The sequence below is a fragment of the Nicotiana attenuata genome, unplaced genomic scaffold, assembly GCF_001879085.1.
Source record: "Nicotiana attenuata strain UT unplaced genomic scaffold, NIATTr2, whole genome shotgun sequence".
NCBI lineage: Eukaryota > Viridiplantae > Streptophyta > Magnoliopsida > Solanales > Solanaceae > Nicotiana > Nicotiana attenuata.
In genome coordinates, this window is record NW_017672115.1 from 44,014 (window position 1) to 50,013 (window position 6,000).

Below are 6,000 nucleotides of genomic sequence, written 5' to 3' on the forward strand. Positions count from 1 at the left end.
CAATGGGCATATGTCAAAATTTAATGCCATCAAAATCAGACAAGTTGTCTGATACCGAAACTGTAGTAGGGCCTATAAAAATGGAACCCAATGTACAACGAATCGGATCTGTGTGCTTTCATGATCATAAGAGCACCTTGAAAAAATTTCAGAAGTCCACCTTCACCAGTGAATTTGCACCCAAGTGATTCGAAAGCGCCCAAGGAGATGAGATATTTCTTAAGGAACAATATCTAACATCGGTGAGAGTTCTCACCACACCATCGTGCATTCTAATCCGAATTCTACCTTTGCCGATAACGTTACAGGTAACATTGTTACCAAGTTGGACAACTCTACCTTCAACTGAATCATATGTAGAAAACAAGTCCCTTCTAGGACACATATGATATGAACAACCGGAATCTAAAATCCACTCATTGTCTTATCTGAAACTAGTTTTGGTTGCTAAAAATATAGTTCCCTCAATCTTATCAATTGCTGCACGAGTTCCGGCGGTGTCAGTATTTTTGTGCTCATTTTTCCTTTCCTTATGCTTTATTTTATTTTTTATTTTATAGAATTCAGAGATAAAGATATTTCTTATGACAGTAGCGACACTCTAAATTATTGTATCTGTATATTGAGTCGAATTTGCCCTTAACAAACAAGCCAACTTGCGCTTGAGTTCCACTAGCTTCCCCAGTAAAGTCACTATATATTTGTTCTTTTGATTTTAAGATAGATTTAATATCCTCATAAGAGATATTATCCTTTGCATGAAGCATATTATCTCTTATATGCTTAAAAGATGGGGTAGAGAATAAAGCAATAACACTGCTTGATCCTCATCTTTAATTTCAGCATCTATATTACTCAAATCCATAAGAATGGAATCAAAGGTGTCAAGATGAGAGAGAATAGAGGTACCTTAACTTATGCGAATTGTATAAAGCTTCTGCTTCAAGTAAAGTTTATTTTCCACCGTCCTGTTCATATATAATGTTTTCAATTTTTTCCACATGCCTTTGGCTATGATTTCTACAGAAACATCACGTAAAACCTCATTTGAGAGTTTTAAGATGATACATGATTTTGCCTTTTTATCTATGACGGCAAACTCCTCGTCCGTCATTTTATCTGGCTTCTTCTCATTTTCTTGCAACGCCAAGTTTAAGCCATCCTGAATTGGGATAACTTCCATCTTTAATTGCCACATTCTAAAGTTTGTACTTCTATCAGATTTCTCAACATGGGTCTTTGTTAATCATTTTGACTATTGAAACTAACCCGATTAGATCCGGCTCTGATACCAATTTATTAGGATCGGGAACTCGAGTAGTGCGAAATTTAGCAAAATAATGCTATAATGACAATAACAAAGGCAATGCAAGTAGATAACAACGACAAGTAAAGCATACAAAGAAGATACCAATTTAATGTGGTTCGGTCAGTGTGGCCCACGTCCACAATCGGAGATGAGCAATTCACTGTAGCAACAAGAGTACAAAAGAACGTGCAAATTAGAGTAAATACTCTAATTAATCCCAAATACCCCCAAGAGAATAACTTCACAAGATCACTCCAAAGAAAGAGGATCACACAAGTGTTTCCCAACACTCAACTCTCTTATAAAATACTCTCAATTACTAAAGGAGGAGAAGAAAAAACAAGAAATGAAAAGTCAAGTCTTGCTTGTGTGTTTAAAATGAACTAATGGCCTTTCCTTTTATAGGCAAAAAAGTCTTGGCCTCTAAGGTATAAAAGAAAAGATACAACTTGTACAAATTATATCCACCCCACAATACAATATTTTTGGGTCTCAAAGAATTGCCAACAAGGTATACTTTACAAATAATTTTATGTTTACGTGAGATAAACTCCACTGGCCAAAATGTTGGCCATATTACAATTACTCCCTACAAATCACCTAAGATAAATGAGAAGTCTTGTTTGCCATACCCTTTAATCCTAATATTATATATGAACTCGTAAGCAAATTACTTGTATGCAGTTTCTCATTTCTCCAAGGAACCTGATAGACTGGCTGCAACTTGGTGAAATATATGTTTGTGGTAAAGAAAATTCTGACTCTTCATATTGTTCCTTATTTAATGAACCAACAACAATGATGTTTCACATCTTTTGATTTAATGGACATACATAAATGATGAAATTGAACAACAAGCTCTTCGCTTCCTTCAAAATTCACGTTATTAGCAAGATTATTATAGTTATTGTTATTTTATATTTATTATAAAATATTTTTACATTCTTGTCCAATAATATAACAGTAATATTTAGTAGAAGGACAATAGTATCGATCAAACTTATAACGACATTTTGGTATTTCAACTTCTCACTTAGAGGTGTTCCCGCTTACAATATGTTATGATTAATGGAGTGCCAAAATGGAATAGATAATTCTGCGTATCCAAAATTTTCAAGTTTTTTTTTAAATTTAACATTTAACTTATAATTGTAATTTAAAAATACCCTCGAGTTGGAGCTCCATGATGGGCCAATGGAAAAAAATAGATTGCTTCCTAATGATGGAGTAATATTAGACAAAAAAAGGTAGTACATGAATATTTATCTATTGTCCATCGACTACGCCTTTTGGCCTGATCATAGGCCGCTAACTCACCCTCCGTGGACGAATCTTGCGGAGGAATCCTTAGGTTTTCGTGACATTGCATTCTCACTAATGTTTGTGTTACTCAAGCTGACATTCTCTACTGCTTCGTCCACCACCGCTCGCGTAGAAGCTTCTATCTTAGGCAAAACGCTCTCATAACGATGTATTTTACACCCAATAGCTTCGGTAGATCGCTTAGCCCGTTCATCTTCGGCGCGGAGCTTGAACACGCCACATCTCACGTTTGAATCCTATCTTCGGGAGCATAAAATCAAAGACCTTTGACACATACCCTCTGTTAGGGTTGTGCATTTGGATTAGATATCTGAGAATTCGAACCGATCCACTCTACTCGAATTTTTGAATTTCGGATATTCGGATCGGATATGGATTAGGTTTTTTAAAAGTTCGGATATTCGGATCGGATTCAGATTGGTATAACGTTAATCCAATCTGACCCGAAATACAAATTATATGGACATGTATAAATATTAGACTTACATTTTAGGGTTAAGTCTTCTCATTCCATTCGCCTCTCTTTAGATTTCTTAGTTTATATCAAAGTCTCACTCTCTAACCTCTCTTCAGATTGCTCAATCTGCTTCTCTTAAATCTTACTTCTGTGTCTCTTATTCTCAGTCTCTTCTTGTGACGACCCAAAGGGTCATCACCTGTTTTCTCTTTCATTCTGTGCTTCCGAGGCCTTGAAAACCTCATTTTTACTCGCCTCGATTTGTGTGCGCAGTCCGGGCGCGTAGCTGGAAAGCTTAAATATGAATTCTGTGTAAAAATTTATGAATTTTTATATTAATATGATTAAAGTTGACTTTGGTCAATATTTTTGGTAAACGGACCCGGACCCGTGATTTGACGGTCCCGGAGGGTCCGTAGAAAAATATGGGGCTCGGGCATGTGCCCGAAGTCGAATTCCAAGGTCTAGAGCCCGAGAAAAGAATTTTTTCTGTGAAATTGTTTTTCTGAAATTAACATGGAAATTTGAAATGAAAATGGATTAGATAGTGTTGGTATCGGGGCCGTATTTTGGTTCCGGCGCCCGGTACAGGTCTTATATATGGTTTAAGCGCTTCCTGTGAAATTTGGTCGAAATCGGACGTCGTTTGACGTGTTTCGGACCTAAATATCTAAAAATGAAAGTTTATGTAGTTTGATGAAAAAGTGATGATTTTGAGGTTTGATCCCTCGTTTATGATGTTATTTTGGCGATTTGATCGCACGGTTAAGTTCGTATGAGGTTGTTGAGTTAGTGTGTGTGATTGGTTAGGAGCCCCGAGGGCTCGGGAGTGATTCGGAGGTGGTTCGGGGTGTTTTAAACTTAGTAAAAAGTTGCAGAAATCTGGTGTTTGTGCACAGGGATATCCTTCTTCGCATTCGCACTCTCCCTCACGCGTTCGCGATGCTTTATTTTGTTCCTTCATCGCGTTCGCATCACTAGTCCGCGTTCGCATAGAGTTATGGAACTCTGAGGGCCCAGCCTCTTTTCTTCTTCGCGTTCGCGGTGGCTGGACCGCGTTCGCATAGGTCCCCAGCCCCTTCCCATCGCGTTCGCATACAGGCCAACGCGTTCGTGTAGGCCAATCTCTTGGACCCCAGCCAATTCCTCCTACGCGTTCGCGCTTCACCTTCCGCGTTCGCATTGACCAACCCTGTTTACCCTTCGCGAACGCGACTCACTTCACGCGAACGCAAAGGGCAAAGTTTTGCCCAGTTATATTAAATTTCAGAACAGTAGCTACGGGTTTCTTTCAAAAAAATACACGAGCTCTCTTCTCTCCCAAGCTTTAGGAAGCCATTGAAGCCCCCATTCTTCAAGACCACTTGGGTAAGTAATTTCCTACTTATTTCCTTCATTATTCTTCATTAATTAGTAGGTTTCCAAGCTTAAATCACATAGATTAGGGTGGAAATTGGGGGAAAAGGGTAGAGTTAGGGTTTCTCAATTTTCCTTGATTTAGACCTCGTTTTGGGGTCGAATTTGAAAATAAATTATATATTCGGGCTCGTGGGTGAATGGGTGATATGAACTTGGTTCGAACCTCGTGTTTTGACCAAGCGGGCCCGGGGTCGATTTTTGGAATTTTGGGAAGAAAGCTTAGAAATTCATATTTAGGCATTGGATTTAGTTTGTTCAGCTATTATCAATATTGTAAAGTCGTTATTTCATAGATTTGACTGAGTTGGAGCCGAATTCGAGGGGTAAAGCTATACTAGAGGCTTGAGTTGATTTTGGAGCATTTGAGGCAAGTGTTTGATCTAACTTTGGCTTGAGGGAATAGGATTAGAGTATTATTTGCTAATTGCTAAATGTTGAGTACGGTGTATAGGCATGGTGACGAGTATCTATACACCGGTGTCTAGCATGACCGTGGGTCTTTATTTGTGCTTAATTGGGATTTTGTAGTGACTCTTCCTTGTTAATTGATGGTTTCTATATGATATGAAGAGAATGAGAAGGAAATAGGATGTGTAAACTCTTTGGAGCGTTGGCTCGATTTTTGACTCGATTAAAAAGTAAGAAATGAACGTAAGAGAAAGAAATGTGATTATTCCCTTGCCGGGACGTGTAAGTTATTGTTGTTGCTCCCTTGCCGGGATTTAACTGCTTAGTCGTATTCTCCCTTGCCGGGAAACCACTTATATATTATGAAATGGGATCGTGTGGCACGCCGACCACTTATATATTATGAAATGGGATCGTGTGGCACGCCAACCACTTATATATTATGAAATGGGATTGTGCGGCACGCCGACCACTTATATATTATGAAATGGGATCGTGTGGCACGCCGACCACTTATATACTATGAAATGGGATCGTGTGGCACGCTGACCACTTATATAGATTATGCGATACGGCGGAATGGAAATGGGCTGGGTGCCCGGAGCCAGATCAATACAGAAATCAATGTCCCTGTCGGGCGGCATACCCGGCAGGTCTGAAGGGAAAACCTCGGGGAACTCCCGAACAATAGGAACATAATCAATAGAAGGAACCTCTATGCTGGAATCGCGAACATACGCCAGATAAGCTAAACATACTCCAAACGGGGCAAATCTGGTAAAGCCAAAGTCACGGTCTTGGCGTGACAATCCAAGATAGCATGATACGGGGACAACCAATCCATCCCTAATATAACATCGAAATCCACCATGTCTAAGAGCAATAAATCAACACGGGTCTCAAGACCCTCAAATACTACCACACAGGAACGATGAACTCGGTCGACCACTATAGAATCCCCCACCGGTGTAGATACATAAACAGGAATACCCAAAGCATCACTAGGCATAACCAGGTAGGGTGCAAAATATGACGACACATATGAATACGTAGACCCAGGGTCAAACAGCACTGAAGCATCCCT